Genomic DNA, 21,301 nt, shown 5'->3' on the forward strand with positions numbered 1-21,301 from the left:
TCCCAAAGGTATAACAATGGCAAGTAAAATAAATTAGCTTCTGCTGTTTGTTTATCTCTTGACCTCAGTCTTCCCACCTGTGAAATAGGCGTTTTAAGTTATTGCCTATAGCGCAGCAAAAATGAGACAATCACCACCAGAACATTTGTGGCGTAATCAGTTACAAGATTTCAACAGGGCTATAGCTGTCAACGTTTCCCTTTTTTAAAGGGAAATTCCCTTATTCCGAATAGGATTCCTCGCAAGAAAAGGGAAAAGTTGACAGCTATGCCATGCACAGATTGATAATGAAGCAGTACGTCCACCCCAAACCTTTTGCAGGAGCAAACAGCTTTGAAAGAGGGGGTTCTGTAAAAGCAACCCAATACCACCATCAGCACAAATCATCATGAAGGCATAACATAAAGGATATCTAGAATGGGGCCCCAAGAGCATAGAATTGTATAGTTGGAAGGGACCCCAAGGGGCATCTAGTAGACACTGTCTGATGCAGGAATTACGGCTAAAGAATCCCTGACAGCCATCCAATGCTGTTTAAAAACCTCCAATGGAGGAGAGTCCACCACATTCCAAGATATTCTGTTCCACTGTCAAACGGTTCCTCCCGTCGAAAAGTTCTTCCTTATGTTTATTCAGAATCTCCTTCCTTGCAATATGAATTCCTTGGCTTGGGTCCTACCCTCTGGAGGAGCAGAAAACAAGCTTGCTCCATCTTCCATGTGGCAGCCCTTCAGTTATTTGAAAATATGGCTCTCCTATCCCTTCTCCGTCTTCTCTCTCTCCCCCATGCTTAACAAGCTCAGCACAAGGTTTGATAGCACAGATCCCAGATGCCAAATTGACTCTTCCTCCCCCGCCATTTTTAATAAAACCAACAGAATCCTTTGCCTTGGACTCTGCACAGCGGGAGAGGTGAATCAGTCGGAAAGAGCTTTTCTCCTCTGCGCAAAGGAGACTTGCAATTTGTCATGCGTGTTGCTGGGAGGAAGGGAGAGAGAGTCCAGCTCTCCGGATCTTCAAAACAAAGCAACGGCTTGGGATACAGTGACCCCCGCCAAGTGGGCACAGGCTCTGCATGCTTCAATGGCAGCTTACCAGAGATGCTCTTCCCACTGAAATCCACATTTCTTCCAACTTTGTCGTTATGAGTCACCACTTAGGTACACACTAGCTTGGGGGAAAGTGCCTCTGTAGAAATGAACAGCATGCGGCAGTGAATTTTGCGTCCCTCCCCTCTTTACACAGTCCCTGCAAGGCTTTCAGCTTTGCCCATGTCTCAGAAGTGGATGAAAATTCAGGTGAGTTGCGGGAATGCAAAAACAAAAAGGCCTATCTCTCGCACGGATAGCGCCAGCCACCCTAATTTAAACACACCCCTTTAGTACAGAATTATTATTTGGGTAACGCAGAAGGCTGCTCCCTGAGCATGTACAAAGTGCTGCATTTCATCACCAAACAGACTGTCCCCACAACCTAGCTTTGTGAACAGACACTGCTCAGGGATATAGCACACACTTCGTAGGCAGTAAGGCCAAGGTTCGACCTCCAACAGCTTCAGGTAGTGCTGGAAAAGACCCTTGCCCAACATCCTAGACAATGCAGACAGACCCCAGGAAGATGGCCCTCAGTGCCCCCCTCCTCCAGTGCAGACAGCCCTTCCCAACACCACTTGGGCCCCTCAACGCCACTGGTGCTGCTGTAGTCATTTGGCTTGGCTCCCTATTTGGGAATTGTGCAGATGTTGTAATGGGCCAAGGACAAGCTAATGCAGACTTGGGAGAGAAGGTGCTGTTCTGTGCTGTCTGGGGCTGATGGGAACTGTAGTCCAAAACGTCTGGAGGGCACCAGGTTGATGATGACTGCCTTACGCAAACCACTGCCTCTAATCCTCAGCTCTAATTTTATAGTAATAACATATTTAGGGGTTGGTTTGTGTTTTTATTTTGCAAAATACCTTGTGAACGTTTCTGTTTCAAAAAGGCAACCTTGAGATATTATTAATGAGCCAAACAAAGAAACCTCGCCAAGGAGACAAGCAGTGACTTCCAAAAATAGACCCACTTGCTTCGCTGTTTTCTTCTCTATCATTACCAAAAGGATAGCGAAATTTCTATATAGTGTCAAGGGCCCCTGGTGGACTCCTTATCTGGCCTCCCAGTTTTTCTGTGGCATTGTCCCAGCCCATAAGATTACTTCTAATAGTATGGGTGGGGTCATGGTTAGGGGGGGATGGAGCAACTCCCCTATGAAAAGAAGTTACAATATTTGGGGCTTTTTAGATTGGGTGGGGGGGGGGAGGCAAGTAAGGGGGAGGGGTGATGGAGGTGTACGAAATTATGCATGATGTGGAGAAAGCAGAGAGAGAAAAGTTTTTCCACCCCATCTCGTAAGACTTGAACTCGGTGCCCTCAGCGAAGCTGAATGTCAGACAGGCAAATGAAAGTTCTTCACACAGCGCATAAACTATAGAATTTGCTCCTACATGATGTAGTGCTGGCCAACAACATGGATGGCTTTAAAAGAAGATTTAGATGATGGAAGATAAAGCTATCTGTGGCCACAAGCTACTCTGGCTACGTTCCACTTCCACTGTTGGGAGGCGGTACAGTGGTACCTCGGGTTAAGAACTTAATTCGTTCCGGAGGTCCGTTCTTAACCTGAAACTGTTCTTAACCTGAAGCACCACTTCAGCTAATGGGGCCTCCCGCTGCTGCTGCCGCGTGATTTCTGTTCTCATCCTGACGTAAAGTTCTTAACCCGAGGTAATATTTCTGGGTTAGCGGAGTCTGTAACCTGAAGCGTCTGTAACTCGAGGTACCACTGTATGCCTTTGTATACTAGTTGTTGGGAATTGCAGGTGGAGAAAGTGCTGTTGTGCTGACGTCTTGCTTGCAGGTTTCCCATGGTCATTTGGCTGGCCACTGTGAGAGCAGGATGCTGGACCAGATAGGCCTTTGGCCTGGCCTAGCAGCAAAGCTCTGCCTGATCCAGCAGCCTTCATCTCCTTCAACTAGCTGTTAGAAGAGAGAAAGCCCACTATAAACTCTTTCGCTTCCCCCAGCATCTCTTTCTTAAATCAGGGAGGTCAAAACGTCTGTCGCCTTGGTGGGAAGGCAGGTTGGAAGACTTGTTATAGGAGGCCCTACTAGACACACGTCAATCAGGAGGGGCTGCCAGAAAAGGGAAGAGGTGACCTCCTGTTTGTGCTAAAAGGATTCCTTCAGTGTTAATTGGCAGCGTGACACAGTGATGTCTGCAGTGAGCACAAGGGTCAACTCCAGGCCCTCTAAAGACCCAAAGCCAAAGCGAAACATAAATATGTCTTGTATAAATGGGAGAGGTGCAAGAAAGGAAAATTGATGTGGGGCTAGGAAAGCTGGTTTGTGAGTTTCCGGTTTGGTAATATTTTTTCCTCCGTTCCTTAGCTAACTTGGTCTTGTCTGGCATTAGGCAAATAAATTTTGGGGAGAAGGCAAGCTCTCCCTCCCTCAAACAACACACGTTTTGCTGCTCCTAGGACTGCAATATTACCCCAGGTACCTGTCTAACATGGGGCCTAAGAACATTCCAATTCTGGTCACTGTAGGCGGATCTACACTGGACATTTAAAGTACATCTAATGCGCAGCTAAAGTACACAACTTCCCCCAGGAAACCTATGAACTGCAAGCTTATTAAGGGTGCTAAGAATTGTTCAGAATATTTTGTGCCTGCAACTTACATGGGTGTTATGTTCCGCGGATCTTGCCTAAAGCCAAAATCACGTATGGCAGGTGGGATTGCTAAAGTCTTTCCCCCTGGAAACCTGCCCCTTAAAGCCCCCTTTTTAATCCCCCGCTCCCGCAGCACATAAAGCGGAATGCACACAATTTAAAAGTGTGCAAGTTGCAGGCTCACTGTACAGTTCTGCTCAGGGCACATCAGCAAAGAAACTGCAGCTGGAAAAGGTTCAGAAAAGGGCAAGGAGAACAAACAGGGGGCTGGAGCAACACCCAAATGGGGAAAGGTTACAACATTTGGAGTTTACTGGTTTTGGAAAAAAGGCAAGTCTGGATGGGACACAGCAGAGGCTTATAAATTTATGCACAGTGTGGAGAAAGTGGATAGGGATAAGCTTTTCCCTGCTCAGAATACCAGGCCCCAGGGGCACCCAAAGAAGCAAATTGCTGGAAGGTTCAGGACATATAGAGCCAGTGAGGGCTACCAACTTGGATGGCTGCAGAAGGGGATAAGACAAATGCATGGAGGTAAAGTGGCTACTAGTCACAATGGTTACGTTCTCCCTCCATTGTCAGAGGCAGTATGCCTCTGTATGCCCAGCTGCTAAGCATCACAAGCAGGGAAAGTGCAGCTGCACCCGTGTCCTGCTTGCAGGGCTTCTCAGAGGCATCTGGTGGACCATGAGAACAGGATACTGCAGTGGATGGGCCATTGGCCTAATCCAGCAGAGCTCCCCTTATGCAAGTCTGAAATCTTCCCCTATAAAGGGGAAGGAGAAAGGAATTCATCTAAAATAAAAACATGTGGACACAAAGGATAAATAAATAGAGTGGTAATGGTGAAAGCCAGGGTAAATGAATACCAACAGCTAATGGAGGTCCTTCAACAACATACAGTGGTACCTCAGGTTACATACGCTTCAGGTTACATATGCTTCAGGTTACAGACTCCGCTAACCCAGAAATAGTGCTTCAGGTTAAGAACTTTGCTTCAGGATGAGAACAGAAATCGTGCTCCAGCAGCATGGCGGCAGCAGAAGGCCCCATTAGCTAAAGTGGTGTTTCAGGTTAAGAACAGTTTCAGGTTAAGAACAGACCTCCGGAACAAATTAAGTACTTAACCCGAGGTACCACTGTACAGTGGTACCTCTACTTATGTTCACCTCCGGTTACGTATTGTTCGGGATACATACGAGGCAAACCCAGAAGTATTTTTCCGGGTTTCGCCATGTGCCCATGCGCAGAAGCAGTCCCTCCGGTTGTGGAAACCTTGGGATCCAACCAGAGCTCTGGAACGGATCCCGTCCGTTCCAGGTACCACTGTATAACTTTGGAGTGTGCATGGGCTCTGGGCAGAGGGGTGTTAGAACAACTCCTCAAGTGCCCCTATTTTCACCTGTGAGATGTTGGGAAATATGGAACCAGTCCTATTCCCTTCCTACAAGTGTCCCTTCAGCAAGATGGGTTAAGCTTACCTATTCAGCTTCACAGTCCATCCCAGCACTCTGCTCTTCAGGCAAGTCAGAGGAGATCCAGGTCACTGCTCAACAGAATCCCCGGAAGAGAAACTTGCTTCCGAGGAGCGGCATGACACCGTACCACCGGTCCCAAGGCCTGTGCCGAAAGAGAGAGGGAGAGGCCTTGGTCCAAGCCTGCGAGCAAAAGGAAATTTGAGGTGAGTGATTTCACCTGGGTCAACCAGAACATTCTTTTCTGCTGCATTTGCTGATTGCTTGAGGCAGTGGAGAGGGAATTAGGGGAAGTGGTTGCACCTGGGGCCAGATGGTTTGTTTCCTGTTTGTTTGCTGTTCGTTTTGTTTGCTGTTTGTCTGCTGTTTGTCTGGCCATTCTGAAATGTGGAATTTTTATTATAACTCTCTCTCTCTCTCTCTCTCTCTCTCTCTGTGTGTGTGTGTGTGTGTGTGTGTTTAGGGTGTTGTAAACCACTTTGTGCAGGTGTGGAGAACCTTTGGCCCTCCAGGATGTTGCCAAACTACAACTCCCATCATCCTTGGCAAATTGGCCATATTTGGAGGGGTTGATGGGAGATGTAGCTCAGCAAAATCTTGGGCAGGTTGGGGTTTTATTTTCTGAAGGTTCCCAGCTCCTAGCTTAGAGACTTATTTGAAGCTTGAAGTGGGATATAAATCACCTGAATAAATAAGTAAGTAAGTAACACTTGCTGGGCCTCTTAAAGCTATATACACATCATACCCAACCGGCTTTTCCTGAGTGGTGCTTGCCACAAAGCTCTCTTAACTCAGCAGACAAACTCTCAACGACCATGAGTGCTCTCTCGTACGCTCTTGGGTTTTCTGTAGTGCCACGCTTTCCAAACAGGTTTGCTGCTGCTGAACTAAATAACAGCCACTTGACTGAGGTCAAGGGAGCTGAAGTCCGGAGGCCACGCCGCCTGCCCCGACTTCCATGCCAATTATCAGCGACTTGGACGACTCGCAGGAGAAGGGCGTCAGGGAATGGATGCTGGTTATCTGAGCGGCAACAAGCAGCAATTTGTCCGTGGAGAAAAGGGACATGGGGCTTCAGAGATAAAAGTGTATTTTTGAGGGGGGAGCAGGGGAAAGGAGGGTGGGTCTTTCAGAACAGCACCAGCACAATCATCTAAGGAGAAAAGCTGGTTTCGTCTGCACACACACCATACGCATAAAGCTCATTTAAAGCACGTCTTCCCTGCTGAAGAACTCTGGGAACTGTAGTTTGCTATGAGTGCAAGGAAATGTAACCCCGTGAGGTGGTAAACTGCAATTTCCAGGATTTGGTGGTTTGTGTGCATGAACACACTTTAAATGTATGGTGTGCCTGCAGTCGTTGGCTTTGGAGAGAATTTGAGAGTCCTAAGAGTTTCTTTAAAGTATGTGTATGTGTGTGAGAGAGATTGAGATTTTGTTTTGTTTTGAAATGATTGAATATCATGTTGTGGATTATCTTCTTTGAAGTGGCATTTGGCAACAAATGAGGACTGGGGGGTGACCCTGGACATAGTGTAAAGGAAACTTTCCCCACAGTTTGATAGACCTGCCTTCAAAGACTGAAGCTGAATATATATGTGAATATTCAGTATACTTCCCTGAAAAATTTATTGCTGTTGTTCTTGGATAGATAGAGGTTCTGCCTTGGATAGATAGATGTTCTGGGTTCCCTTCCCTCTGCCACATTTTTATTTCTATACTGCAGGCTTTTCCAACCTAGTGCCCTCCATATGTTTTGGACTACAGCTCTCATCAGCCCTAGCCAGCACATGGGAGTTGTAGCTCAAAACATCTAGAGGGCCTCAGGCTGGCATATGGAGATTGTATCTCATTTATGTTTTATACACTGCTCTGAAGGCATTTTTTGGTGAACTAGTGCCTTTAAAATAACATTTTTTTTAAAAAAAATTACACATAAAAGAACATATAATTTCAACTTGATTGCATAAGCAGATAAACACTAGTTTTAATATCTAGGCCATAAGTTTTATATATTCAGGATAACCTGATTTTCAGGATTACCCTGCAAAAGTACCAGGCTCTTGAACCAGTTCAATCCCTGGCATCTCCAAGTAGGGCAGGGAATGATCCAAAACCCTGGAGAGTTGCTGCCAGCCAGTGTAGACAATACAGAGCCAGAGGGACCAATAGTCTGACTTGCTATAAGACAGCTCCCTATATTCCCAATGCTTGGATGTGTAGTTCCATGAGGACGCTGGAAGTTATCTCCCTAAATTCACTGGTGGACTTCCACACTATGCATTTAAAGCAGATTCAGCACACTTTTAAAGCACATTACTGCCCTCAAAGAATCAGAGGAACTGCAGTTTAGCCCTCACAGAGCTACAATTCTCAGCACCCTGAACAAACAACAGCTCCTAGGATTCGGGGGGGGGGTTGTCATGTGCTTTAAAAGTGTGTTGAATCTGCTTTAAATGCAACGTGTGGATCTGCCCGATTTTGTGACAGTCTCTATTCATAGATATGTCCAAAAAAGAAAAAAAGAAAAAAGAGGCTTAGTCTGGTGGCTGGGGAAACTATTTCCCCAGTTCTTTTCAAAAGTATTCCCTTGGGGGCTCTCCACATCTCTCTTGAACAGCTTCACTGCTGGCTCCTCTAGCTCCAAACAAGAACCAACTGAAATGATCCAGATCAGAGGAGGGTGGTGTATCTCACACAATCAGCTTCCTGCAATTGAAGAAGTTGCTCTGGGCCCTTGGCTTGTCTTTCTTCACAGGCAGAAGCCCTGGTGGTAATGCCTTGCTGGAATCCAGGGGCTCCTGACTAACACGTTTTCAAAGCTGCATCCTGGATGCCCGAAGGCTTGCTCTCTCCTCCTTGACCTGAACAAAATACAAGATCCAGCAGGAAAGTATGGTTTCATTCATTTATTTTGAGAATTTGTAGACCACTTGGTTGTAATCAGTCTCTAATGCTGCATTCACATGGCCGTATTATTCTGTTTTTATGACTTTTTCCTAACTCGTTGTATTTGAGCTTCCACGTGATGTAAAAAGCCTCTTCTATAGAGCAAGTTTAGCAATCATTTCTGTGTCATTGGCTTCCAGGGGAAAAAAAATCAATTTGCAGATTATATGGAAACGAGTGCTAACTTTGGGCTCTATATTCCACTATACTTCCGGAAGTGGCTTTTTACATCCAGTGAAAGATCAAATATAATGTGGAAATTAACAGTTCGGGAAACATGGTGGAAATGGAATGAAGTGCTGTTTGAATGCGGCCTCAGAAGTGTGCAGGAGACTCAGTGCAATTAAATTAAAAATGAGTTATAACTATACAAGTAAAATTTAATTGAGAACCCTGCTGGAATTAGAAAAAATAAGTCTTTAGTAGGTGGTGGAAGTTCAACAGGCAGGGAGCTTGTCTATCCTTAACTGGAAGGGAGTTTCATAAAATACTGAACACTTGACTCCTGGTGGATATGAGTCTCGCATCCAAGTCACGGGGGACCATTAACATTGACTCCTCCCCAGTCACCTTTAAGTTCCACCCAGATCAGCCTTTCAAAGTGAGGATGACTGCAAATAGAGGATGGTCCTCTGCAAAATGGGACACAAATACACCCTACAGTAGCCGCTGTCACATACAGCTAGGAATGGGCAAATAAGTCAATTTCGATTTCTCTCTGTTTCTCATTTCCCCCCAATCTTAAACTCACATTTCTACATCAGCTTGCAATTTTTATTATTATTTAAAAGTCCACTTACACATAGGGTTGCCATATTTCATAAAATGAAAATCCAGGCACAAGAGAATCCGAACTACACTTTTGACATGGGTTGCCATACACCCGTATTTTCCCGGACATTTTGGCTGCTTTTCGAAAATTCTGCCCAGACGCTGTTTTTGGCGGATGAATCCCGGCTATGTCCGAGAAATTCCAGATGTACGGCATCCCTACTTAAACATTCACCAGCTTTTTAGTGCCCCGTTTTTATGCAATTTTGCTTATACACATTTTTGCAGAGCAATGTTCCCTAATATAATGCATCTTGGCATGTTGTTTTCATTAATATACATATTTTTTAAATGCACACTTTACCCTGGTATATGCATTTTTGTATACATGACTCAGCTAGAGAACTGCATTGCAAAATTCGGGGAAATTGGCATTTTGAAATATGGCTGTTTTGCTGTTCACATGTTGTTCCGAAAGTGTGATTCAGGTAGATTTGCCTTTAACTGTGAACTGAATCCAATTCCCCCGCCATCTCCGGATCTAGAAGCGACCTAATTTAATTCAGTGTCTGTAGGACTCCTCCTACACTCTACCTCAAGAATTGCAAACACCATTCCCTTTCCTCTAGCATGAGCGCGCTCTCTCTCTCTCACACACATATACACACACTTACACTCTTACACTCTTTTGCTTTGTTCAAATTTTGCCTGAGGAAGTCTTCTGGAGAACTCCAAAGCTTGCTCAGGAAACTGTGACTAATAAAGGTATTATGTCACTGGGGCATTTGTGATTTCTCCACCCCTCCTTCAAGACAGATTATTTTGGAATGCCTATTTTGTAAGAATCAAAATATCATTTCAAACAGAAAGTAATAACTGGGGGTGGTGTGGGGTTTTTTAATAGCTAAAAAAAGAAGAAGTGCCGTACTGTTCGCAAAATTCAAAAACCCAAACCCACACCATGGCAAGGTGATTAAGGGTTATTGTCTTGCGTATTGAAAACAAAGCATTCTGCTAATATTCTTTCATTCTTTGCTTCCTGCCAAAAGGGCAAGGTGGGCACACAAAAGCATCCAATCAGCTGTTTTGAAGTCCAGGTGTGCTTTGCAGTAGGGATGGAATTAACTGCTCATGTGCCCATTTTTTTTATTTTTTTTTTGCCAGAAGATGCTTTACACACAAGATTAATCCATGTGGTTCAATACTGTTTACAATGACTTGTAGTGATTCTCCAGGGTCTTAAGACAGTGGTCTAGTTCAGCCCTTCCTGGAGATGTCAGGGAATGGAACTGGGAAAAGCAGATACTCTACCACTGAACTATTTATTATCAGTTCCCGTGAGAATGGCAAACTGATTGCAGTTGCACTATTTCTACACCGGCATGAGTTTCATGGCATGCGCTTTGGACTGGTGATGCTCTATAATACCTAGTAAGGATTTGTTTAAACAATCACAGGTTTGCTACCTTAGCCAAGGCCATTTGCCCAGACAAGGAATTCAGCGGTGTTTCAGAACTCTTGAAAATGCATGTCCACAGCCCCTGGGCATGTGGAAACATGATAAGCTCAGGGAGTGCATCTCAAAGCAGACCTACATATTCAGAGTAGGGGGGATGTGGTGCAGTCTTCTTGGGACTGTAGCATTTTGAAAAACAAATGTGGTGCATTGTATAATTGAACAAATCCTTCCTTTGACTACACCCTGTTCCTTCATTGGGCAAAAGGGCTGGAGTCTAGTTTTCTCTCTGCCAGACTGAACTCCCCACCCCCCATTGTAAGGTAAAGGGACCCCTGACCATTAGGTCCAGTCGTGGACGACTCTGGGGTTGCAGCGCTCATCTCGCTTTATTGGCCGAGGGAGCCGGCGTACAGCTTCCGGGTCATGTGGCCAGCATGACTAAGCTGCTTCTGGCGAACCAGAGCAGCGCATGGAAACGCCATTTACCTTCCTGCCGGAGTGGTACCTATTTATCTACTTGCACTTTGACGTGCTTTCGAACTGCTAGGTTGGCAGGAGCAGGGACCGAGCAACGGGAGCTCACCCCGTCATGGAGATTCGAACCACCAACCTTCTGATCGGCAAGCCCTAGGCTCTGTGGTTTAACCCACAGCGCCACCCGCGTCCCACCCCCCCATTGTACCAGGAAGGTTTTCTTTAAGTGGGGCAGCGTTTAAATGTGAGCTCCCCCCATCAGCATTCAAAAGTGGTACACTCCCAAGAGGGCAGTACCATATGCTTTTTCTTAATGTGCAGATTGGCTCAGACTCTCTGAGTAAGTTTTGTACAGACACAAATTTGCTGCAATGATTGAGGCCAGAACTACAAAAGTTAAAACAGGCTGTTTTCAGAGGGTTTGGATCCTATGCTTTATTTTTATTTTTCGGGGGGGGGGGTTCTTTCTTTTAAAAAATACTTTTCACAGGACACTGTTCTCCTGGAGTTTATCCAGCCTACCTGCTAATTGCCAGGGGACACATCCACCCGTCTGAGACCAGCCAATTAATCAGGCAGCCTATCCGTGCTCCCTGACTGGCCGCGACAAGCCCCATGTTGCTATACAATTGACAAGTCTTCTTGTTAAGGGTCAGGAGTTAATACGTTTTGCTGCTTCCCCCCTTTCACGGTTTATTTCAGGTTTATGGAGAGTGATCAGGCTGGTTAATTGCTTGAGCTTCGGTGCAAGCCCATGAGGGGAGAGAAGCCATTGCAATGGCAGAAGTTCCTAATAAAATAAGGTGAAATAAAAGCATTGCAAATGGTAATAAAGATGCCTGCCTGGCTGTTCCGGCTTGCTTTTTTATATATAAAAAAGAATTTCTTTTTTCTTTTCTTTTTAATTGTGCGATTTAGAGAGCTGTAAGTTTTAACTGGTAGATTAATCAACTAAAGCTTTCCTTGACGGTTGGGGCCAATTTTAATTAGTGGCGGCAATTTTTAATCACTGAGGATGAAATCTGAGGGCAGTGCTTGCTTGCTCTTCCTTTTTCAAAGGATATCTGGTATTTTACTGTAATCAGGAATGGAAGAAGAAATCTCCGAGTCATTTCTTCAGTATTTTTTTTCTGCAGTGAGAGGCAGCCAAATTGTTGGCTAAATTTTTAAGTTCTATGTTTTCGTTAAAAGAGCAAAAAGTGATCTGGGCAATCTGGAAACTTTTAAATATGGTGAATTGGTCAGTTAAAATATGATTGATCATTTTTTTTAAAAAGAACTCTACTGGATCCAACAACGATTTCTAACTCAGCTGCAATCCTATCCACATTTACTTGGGAGAACTTAATAGGGCTTGCTTCTGAGTAGAGAAGTACAGAATAGAATTCATTTTCAGAAAGAAGATGATTGCTTTTGTGGTTATTTGTATGTGTGTGTGTTTAATTTTTCTTCTGTGTTTTCAGAGCAATTTGGTTTTTATGTTTCTTATCTTGTTAATGTCCCAGATGCCAACTGCTCCTTGTCCTGTCTCTCTGCCCCCTCCATGTATTACCATCTTAAAGCTCTGCTGGGCATCTCATTCTGAAACCCTGAGAGATCCCCAGTGATCAAGAGACCATCTCCTAATCATTAGCTTCCATGGAACTACCAACCATTCTGGGCCATTAACTTTGCTAATCTATGCTATGCTATATTATGGTAAACTATAGTATACTACTGTAATCCAACAAACACTGTAATAGTAGTAACTGAGACTAGTACTGTGAGATAGCTCTGATAATAAACTGTAAGCCAGAAAGAGCTCTGTTCAAACCGTGTCTTGGCCACTGGTAAGCCACCAGCCCTTGACACATACCCACTATGGGGGTGGTGATAAAGATGGCATCCCCTATAAGTTTGTTGTCAGGATTACAGAGATAATGTATGTGAAGATATCGGAATGCAAGAAAAGCTTAATTTTGCTCCGTCAGCTCAGTGGAAAGCATCTGTCTTGCATTCTGAAGGTTCAGTTGGCAACTCCATACAAAACTTGGAAAGATTCCTGTCTTGGAAAGCCACTGCCAGTCAGTGTAGACAGCACTGGGCTAAATGGACTGATTGTGTGATTTGGTACAAGGCAGCTTCCTGTGTTCCTATTGAGAAGATCCATGTTTCAGTATCAGAGCATCTCCAGACAGATTTGGGAAACTCTCTTGTCTGAGATCCTAGAGAGCTGCTGCCACTCAGTAGATACTGCTGAGCTGTCTAGACTCATGGTCTGACGTGGTGTAAGGCACATCCCTCTGCTCTGTTGCTAAGACCCCATGTCTACACCTGCTCTTGCCACAGGTGTGATTCAAGTGCAAGGGCCTCCAATACCATTTCTTAAACTAACCCTAATATCTATGAGCTCCAGAGTCATAGCTGCTGAACAGAAAAGAACTGGAAGGCAAAATGAAGTATGGGTGGGGTCTCCACTCTCTTTTTCAGCAAATAATGCCTCCCTCCAAACCAACTTTATGGACCTGGCAAAGAGGAATCGAAAATGTAATTGTGTATGAAAGCTTGACCTAACCAAGAGTGTCATTGCCACTTTGCATTAGCCTCTTTGGACTACAGTGGATATACTTTTCACGAAGCAGCTCTGATAACAGGTGACAACCTACTCTGAATCATTACAACAAAGGATTCAATATTTGCTGGTGTAGATCAAGTACGGTTTTTTCTCCTTTCTTTATTTCCGCCCTCTGTTTCTGGCTCTCTGTAGGGACTGTCAAACTATCCCTTATCATTAGGGGTATAGCTTGTGATTCATGTTCTCCTTTGATGGCTTGAAAGGTTCCCCTTCTCCATTCAGATCAGATTCTAATGCGAAAAAGGACCACATCTTGGTGCCTCAACCCAAACTGGCCTTGCTTTTACATAGCAATGAATTAAAGCTTATTGGGAGGGAGGGCCCAGGAATTTTTAGAAATACTGTGATTTTTAAATGGGTAGTATAATTTGCAAGTTTGGCTCTGTCATGCCAAAAAGCAGGCCAAGTCACACTTTGCTCTACTACTTAAGATTCAAAATGGTGCCCAGTGTTTAAATGGCAACAAGGGCCACTGCCCGTGCATTGAGAAGCCTCATGCCAAGTTTGGTGACAATATCTCAAGAGGAAGCCAAAAACCAGGAAAGTAGTCGCATGAAAAAGGTTAAGCACCTTTACACTTCCTTATGGGGAGACATGGGACGCGGGTGGCGCTGTGGGTTAAACCACAGAGCCTACAGCTTGCTGATCAGAAGGTCGGTGGTTCGAATCCCTGTGACCGAGTGAGCTCCCATTGCTCGGTCCCAGCTCCTGCCCACCTAGCAGTTCGAAAGCACGTCAAAGTGCAAGTAGATAAATAGGTACCGCTCCGGCGGGAAGGTAAACGCCATTTCCGTGCGCTGCTCTGGTTCACCAGAAGTGTCTTAGTCATGCTGGCCACATGGCCCAGAAGCTGTACGCCAGCTCCCTCGCCCAATAAAGTGAGATGAGCGCTGCAACCCCAGAGTCATCCGCAACTGGACCTAATGGTCAGGGGTCCCTTTACCTTTATGGGAAGAAACCATAGCTCAGAGCACTTGCTTTCCACGCAAAAGGTCCCAAGTTCAATCCCCAGCATCTCCAGGTAGGAGACATCCCCATCTAAAACCCTGGAGAGTCACTGCCAGTCAGTGTAGGCAATACTGAGCTAGATGGACAAGCAAGTCTGACTAGGTGTGAGGCAGCTTTCTATGTTCCTACAGATGCCCCACCACCAGCCCCTGCAGTTGCATTTCCTTAACAAATGTGGGGTTGCGAAGGTCTGACCTGAACCTTGGGAGAAACACCCCCCCCCAAAAAAAATAATTTATAATTTCAGTTCCTCCCTGAACTTGCAAACGAAAGAGGAACTGAGCCGCAACCTGTGGCTTGGATGGCTTTGCCGGGCGAGTTAGGAGGTTCCCCTTTCTCCTCCCCTTTCTCCATCATCTAAAGTTGTGAGCATACCAAACTGCATTTTATTGGCTGCCAGAAATTTACAGGCTCCCCAGATACCTACCAACCCCTGGTTGAGCTCAGGAGCAGCGTTGATCTCATTAATAAGGAGGCAGGAGGGCAGCTGCTGCAGTGACCTCCATGTGGCTTAGCCGTGGCTTTTGCCTTGGGCTGTAAAAGCTTAGCAGCACAGAGGCTCACAGGTCTGCCTCGGCTGTTAACTGTGCAAGGAGAAACAAGTTGCAATCGTATTACAGGGATGGCTATACTGAAAAAGCAAATGCCTCCCTTGCTCGCTTTAGGGCTACTATTAATTAGGGTTCTGTGAATAAGCATTTCCCATAATATATGAGGTGCTCTGCAGCAGCATTGCCCCTTCTAGGGGGCTTTATCTTTTACAAACGGCTCACTCAGATCCAGTTTTTCTGCATGCACCAGTCATGGAAATTCATTTCATGGAGGATAGGGCTGCCAGTGGCTGCAACTCACGACGACTGTGTTCTATCTCCATTGTTGGAGACTCTGAATATCAGCTGCTGGGAATCACAAGTGGGGAGAGTGGCTGCCCCTCTTTAGCTCTAAATCAGAGGAAATGTCAACCCAGCAAAAACCCAAATTGCCTGACTGAGAGCTAAAGAGCAGTTTCCCCAGGGGGAGGTGCGGGGAGAAGTGTGACAAGAGGAAGAGTGGATAAGCCCATACTGGATAATGCACACAGCAAAGTTAGGGCCATTACTTTCAATGGGTCTACTGTGAGTTAAGCTTAGTTGGATACAGCCCATCGAATCATGGGTGTATGGGCATCAAGTCACCTCCATTCACTGGGGTTTTTGAGCATTAAGTCCATGGAAGTTACAGCCAACGTGAGTTTTAATACACCCTGTATAAATTTCATTGTACCTGTAGAGGTAATTTGAAAAGAGGGACTCATTAGTGGAGGGGAAACCCAGCATAAGCAACAGCTTTGATAAATGCTTTCAAGGCTTCTTTCTCAGCAAACTCATTTGCAAATGACACATCTAAATGAGAGTCTCTGACTCCAAATTAAAGAGGCGAACAAGCACACACTTTCCCCTCTAATTACTCTTCTCTGAAATCTCTAAATACCCTTTGATATTATAATAAATCCTTTCCCTTTCTGCACACCAGCCTTGCACCCACCTCTATCGCTAGACTTCTCTTCATGCTTACCCCACTTCCTCAGCGACCAACAACAACACACACACACACACACACACACACACGACAGACTGGTTCTAATCTCCCACCTGCATAAATCTCACAGGGACAGCCACAAATATTCCAGCTATGTTGATTTATGAAAGCCCCAGCAAAATTTCGCCAGGAGATATATCCTGCGAGCACCATGATTGATAGCTCCTTGCAAATCTTTCTGTTTTAAACACTGCCACTTGCAAAGTCCTGTGGATGGGTGGTGGTGGAGAATTAAAGGAGAGCAAGAGAAGGAAGTTTCCTTGAAAATATATAAAAAAGGGGGGGGGGGGAGCTGGCATGAGTATAGCTTGATTTCTGCCAAATATTCCTCAGCGAGAGGCCTCGTGTTTGCCTGAAGAAACTCCAGTTGAGAAAGGGGGAAACTGAACCAGCTGTAAGCCCTGTCATTAATTCAGCATTCTTGTTCCCTCTCTGTCTCCTTCCCCGTCTCTTTCAACTTCTGTCTTGTACACAGAGTTGCTGCCTGCCTGCCTTTTAAAGCCAATTCAAATAAAGGCAATTCTCTCCTGGGGCAGGGAGATGTGCAGATGTGTCCCCAACTTTTGAGGCCTTCCGGTAGGCAGAAAAGACTTGCTTATTTAAGGTCTCTCTCTCTCTCTCTCTTTTTAAAAAGTGTTGTGTTCCTATTGCTTTTTACTGTTATTCAAATAGTTTTAGCTCATTCTAAATGCTGCCTTACAGATTTTATCATAGAATTGTACAGTTGGAAGGGACTCCAAAGAGTAATCTAGTCCAAACCCCTGTGTGGCAATCACACAGGGTCCCCGGACGTTTAATGGTCTATTGATCCCTGTGCCACCACTGTGCTCGCTTCCCCGCTGCCACCAACCCGTTACTCTCTGGTAAAACACTGAGTCCAGACAGTTGTTAAAAGTGAACCAAAAAAACCCAACAAGTTTATTTTACAAACATTAACAAGTTTATGGTTTCTCAGATAATATTCCTGTCAGTATCTTAACTTTAGTTTCTTTACAGGCCTATACCTTCCTTATACCTTCTGACTGATTATCTCAACTGTTTGGCTGACTCCTCTTAACAAATTCTCTCACTCTCTCACACCAGACTAGCCCAACCCACAGACTTATCTGCTCTGTCTCTTCTAACTCCAGACTGTCTTCTCAACCACCCTAAGTCTAACTCCTCCAAAAAAACCCTCTGTGCTTAAACCTTATACACAGTTAACTCTGCCCCTTGGGTTCCCATTGGTTAGTCATTTTACAATTAGTTAACCCTTTCCTTATGAACCCAGTATGATGTCACACACCTATGACGCCATGTGTTAAAAGTTTCATTTGGTTAATCTAAGAGATCACACCACATTTTCCCATGAGTGCTGGATGGATTCTGGCTTAAACAATACAGTGGTACCTCTAAATGCGAACGTGATCCGTTCCGGATCTCTAGCCCAATGGTTGCCATCAATGTGATTTGAATTAGTTTTATAATGAAATGATTTTAGAATATTGTACTATTTTATTGTTGTTAGCCGCCCTGAGCCTGGCTTCGGCTGGGGAGGGCAGGATATAAATAAAATTTATTATTATTATTTTATTGAAAGCAAACGTAACCCGTGTCCGCGCATCTGCGCATGCGTGGATCACATTTCGGCGCTTCTGCGCATGACGTCATTTTGAGCGTCTGCGCATGCGCAAGCGGCGAAACCTGGAAGTAACGCACTCCGTTACTTCCAGGTTGCCGCGGAGTGCAACTCGAACGCGCTCATCCCGAAGCACATTCAACCCGAGGTATGACTGTATGGTTGATTCATATGGTTGCATTTTGTTGCTTTGAATTCAGAATAAAGGTGAATAAGGAGCGATATAACAGTGGCGTATAAAATTATGCACGGATGGGGAAAGTGGATGGAGAAAAGTGAAGCTGAATGTTGAAAGATTGAGGACAGACAAAACAAATTACTTCTTTCACATAGTTAAACAATGGAACGTGCTCCAACAAGAGAGCCTCCAACTTGGAGGGCTTTAAAAGGGGATTAGACATATTCATTCGTGAGAAGGCCACCAATGGCTACTAGCCACAATGGCTGTGTTCTATCTCCACTGTCGGAGGCAGTATGCCAGTGAACACCAGTTCCAGGTGAGGAGAGCTGCTGTTGCAGTCGAGTTGTGCTTGTGGGCTTCCCAGAGGCCTCTGCTTGGCCACTGTGAGAACAGATGTTGGACTAGACAGGCCTTTGGCTCAATCCAGCAGGGCTCTTCTTATGCTCTTTAGTTTTTATGATAACTGAGCATGGGGAACGATGACTGGAGCTTGAGTCACACAGTATCCACAGGAAGTATGTTTGTGAATACGGGCTGCTGGAGATTCATCAGTGGGGAAGGGCTACTAGAGGGATGAGGAGCCCCTGGACCTCCAGGTGTTGATGGCTTTCAACTTCCAGCAGTTGCAGCCAGGATGGCCAGTGGTTGGGGATTGTTATTATTTTATAATAATCAAAAATGGAATGGAATATAAATTAATTATATTATATTATATTATATTATATTATATTATATTATATTATATTCCCCTGATGAGATTCAAGGCGGCTTACATATAAAAATGAGAACTGCTGAAAACACAGAAAAATTATTCATTAAAAAACAAATCAACATTGTTAGAAGTAAAACTATATATACATACACGTGTGTGTGTGTGTGTGTGTGTGTGTGTATTCTGTGTTGAATATGGCTACGACAGTCAAATCTGCAAGAACAAACCATTAAACCCTTTACACAACACAGTCACAGATACAGCTCTAGGTTGGAAGCACAACCCAAGATTTGCCTCCTTTTGGTGTTCTGGAAGAAGGAAATTAGCAGCTTCGTAACAGGACAAAGTTACCAGGCAGCAGTGACATGATTTCCACTAACAACTGCGAGTCAGACCCTCAAACAGCTGGGCTGAGACCTCAAGCCACAGAGCAAATCAAGGGAGCTTTCGCTTTCTTCGCTCTGGTGGTACTGTTTTGCTTCTCACTGTTTCCGCTCCACTCTGCACTCCCCCAGGTGGGTCATATCCTGTCTCCTAAAAGTCACAACGCATTCAGCTGCCAGGGCAAAGGTGGTCAGGTCTGTGTGAATGCCTTCAGGTTCTCCTCCAGCTCAGCAGCTGATCAGCCAGCAGCATGCAGACAGCTATGACTTCAGGATCAGCAGTCACTCTTTTAGCAATGCAGTGTGCTTCAGTTTCTGCTTTGCCTCAGTCATCTCTACACGGCTGCCAAGCACACTGATTACACCTGGCTTATCTGCACACTGTGATAGACAGATAATACTTGGCATCTTTCCATCAATCCTCCATGGCTGGGCCCTACCATTAGGCAAAGTGAGTCAACCACCTTAGGTGCAGATGCTGGGAATAAGCATAATATAATATATTCTTCACTGTTGTTCAATAGGTGGGTCAGGATCCACTACTGTGTCTTAGCCTAACCCAAGGTGGGTCATGACAGCACCATTAAGGTAAAGGGACCCCTGACCATTAGGTCCAGTTGTGATCGACTCCGGGGTTGCAGCGCTCATCTCGCTTTATTGGCTGAGGGAGCCGGCATACAGCTTCTGGGTCATGTGGCCAGCATGAGTAAGCCACTTCTGGCGAACCAGAGCAGTGCACGGAAACGCCGTTTATCTTCCCGCTGGAGTGGTACTTATTTATCTTCTTGCACTTTGATGTGCTTTCGAACTGCTAGGTTGGCAGGAGCAGGGACCGAGCAACGGGAGCTCACCCCGTTACGGGGATTTGAACTGCCGACCTTCTGATCGTCGAGTCCTAGGCTCTGTGGTTTAACCCACAGTGCCACCCGTGTCCCTGACAGCACCATTACCATGGTATAAATACATGGTAGAAAACCACGAAGTGGGTCCCCAAATGCATGTTTGGGTTAAAGGTGGGCCCTGGGTCTGAAAAAGCTGAATACAACTGAACTACTCTGATTGGCTCTTGCCAACCTAGCAGTTCGAAAGCACGTCAAAGTGCAAGTAGATAAATAGGAACCGCTCTGGTGGGAAGGTAAACGGCGTTTCCGTGTGCTGCTCTGGTTCGCCAGAAGTGGCTTAGTCATGCTGGCCACATGACCCGGAAGCTGTCTGCGGACAAACGCTGGCTCCCTCAGCCTATAGAGCGAGATGAGCGCGCAACCCCAGAGTTGGTCACGACTGGACCAGGGGTCCCTTTACCTTTACCTTACTCTGATTGGCAGTGACTTTCCAGGGTTCCAGACACGGCGTATCAGGCAAGGGACATTCCCTGCCCTGTGTTAACGTAAGACCTTGTGCATGCAAGACAGATGCTCTACCGCTGGGTTACAGTTTTCCCCCATGTGTGCATTCAGACCTAGCTTAGGGTCATTTTGATCCCACCACCTCAGTTCCTTCCCTGTCACTCAGAATGACCAAAGGCAACCAAACAAGTCTGCTTTTTCAAAAAAGTTTGGAAAAAAAGCTCAACCGCAGACAAACCCAAGTTGTAATGAATGGCACTTTCTGCCAAGCAGTCGTTGCCAGGAAAGAATGAATAGATTCCAGGCATAAGGTGCAGCTCCAAAAGGGGTCTGTGCAAATAGCTGTATGGTAGCAAGTTAAGAGAGTGTGGGAAGAGAAGGAATAATATTTGATGCTAGCCAAGCCATGGAGGATCAAGGAAACAGAAAGGAAAGGGAGAGAGACCAATGTTCTCTGGCATTTTCTTAGGAAGATGATTATTCTGTTTGGCTATGGAAGCGATGACATCAAATTGTTTTACGTAATGCAGCTGCAGTGTTATGTAAAGAGAGGCATTTTGATCCTTCTAAATGCTAAACACACCATTAAAAGGGGGAGGGTGTTAAGAGAGATACCAAGAGAGCAGAACACAGGGGTGTGTTAACCCAGATGGTGCTGGACTGCAGTTCCCAGTATCCCTGACCACTAATCACACTGGTTGAGGCTGATAGAACTTGGAGTCTAACAACATCAGGAAGGCCACAGATACCATGAGAGGAGTCCTGCTGGACAGGCCAAGGGCCCATCTATCCCAGCATCCCAGGTGCCTCTGGAAAACTCACAAGCTAGCCCTGAGTGCAACGGTCATTCTCCCTTCTTGTGGTTTCTAGAAACTGATACTCAGAAGCAAACTGCCTCCCACAGTGGAGGTAGGACACAGCCATCAGGATTAGTAGCCTTATTCCCCATGAAAAAGATTCCCCAACCCTGATGCAAATACCTTTATTTGGTTTGCAACTTTCAATATCTCCTACTTTTGAT

At 45.3% G+C, this 21,301-nt stretch overlaps 1 protein-coding gene across 1 annotated transcript in view; it reads right to left on the reverse strand.

Moving 5' to 3' along the window:
• Positions 1–5,193: 5,193 nt before the first annotated feature.
• Positions 5,194–21,301, reverse strand: part of LOC308482783 (uncharacterized protein) — a 232,402-nt gene continuing 216,294 nt past the window's right edge. The window contains exon 12 of the mRNA XM_081016291.1: positions 5,194–5,370. The gene's annotated coding sequence lies outside the window, so the exon portion shown is untranslated. The remainder of the gene's footprint in view (positions 5,371–21,301) is intronic.

This window comes from Podarcis pityusensis, assembly GCF_964106645.2.
Source record: "Podarcis pityusensis genome assembly, chromosome: 8".
Taxonomy (NCBI): Eukaryota; Metazoa; Chordata; class Lepidosauria; order Squamata; family Lacertidae; genus Podarcis; species Podarcis pityusensis.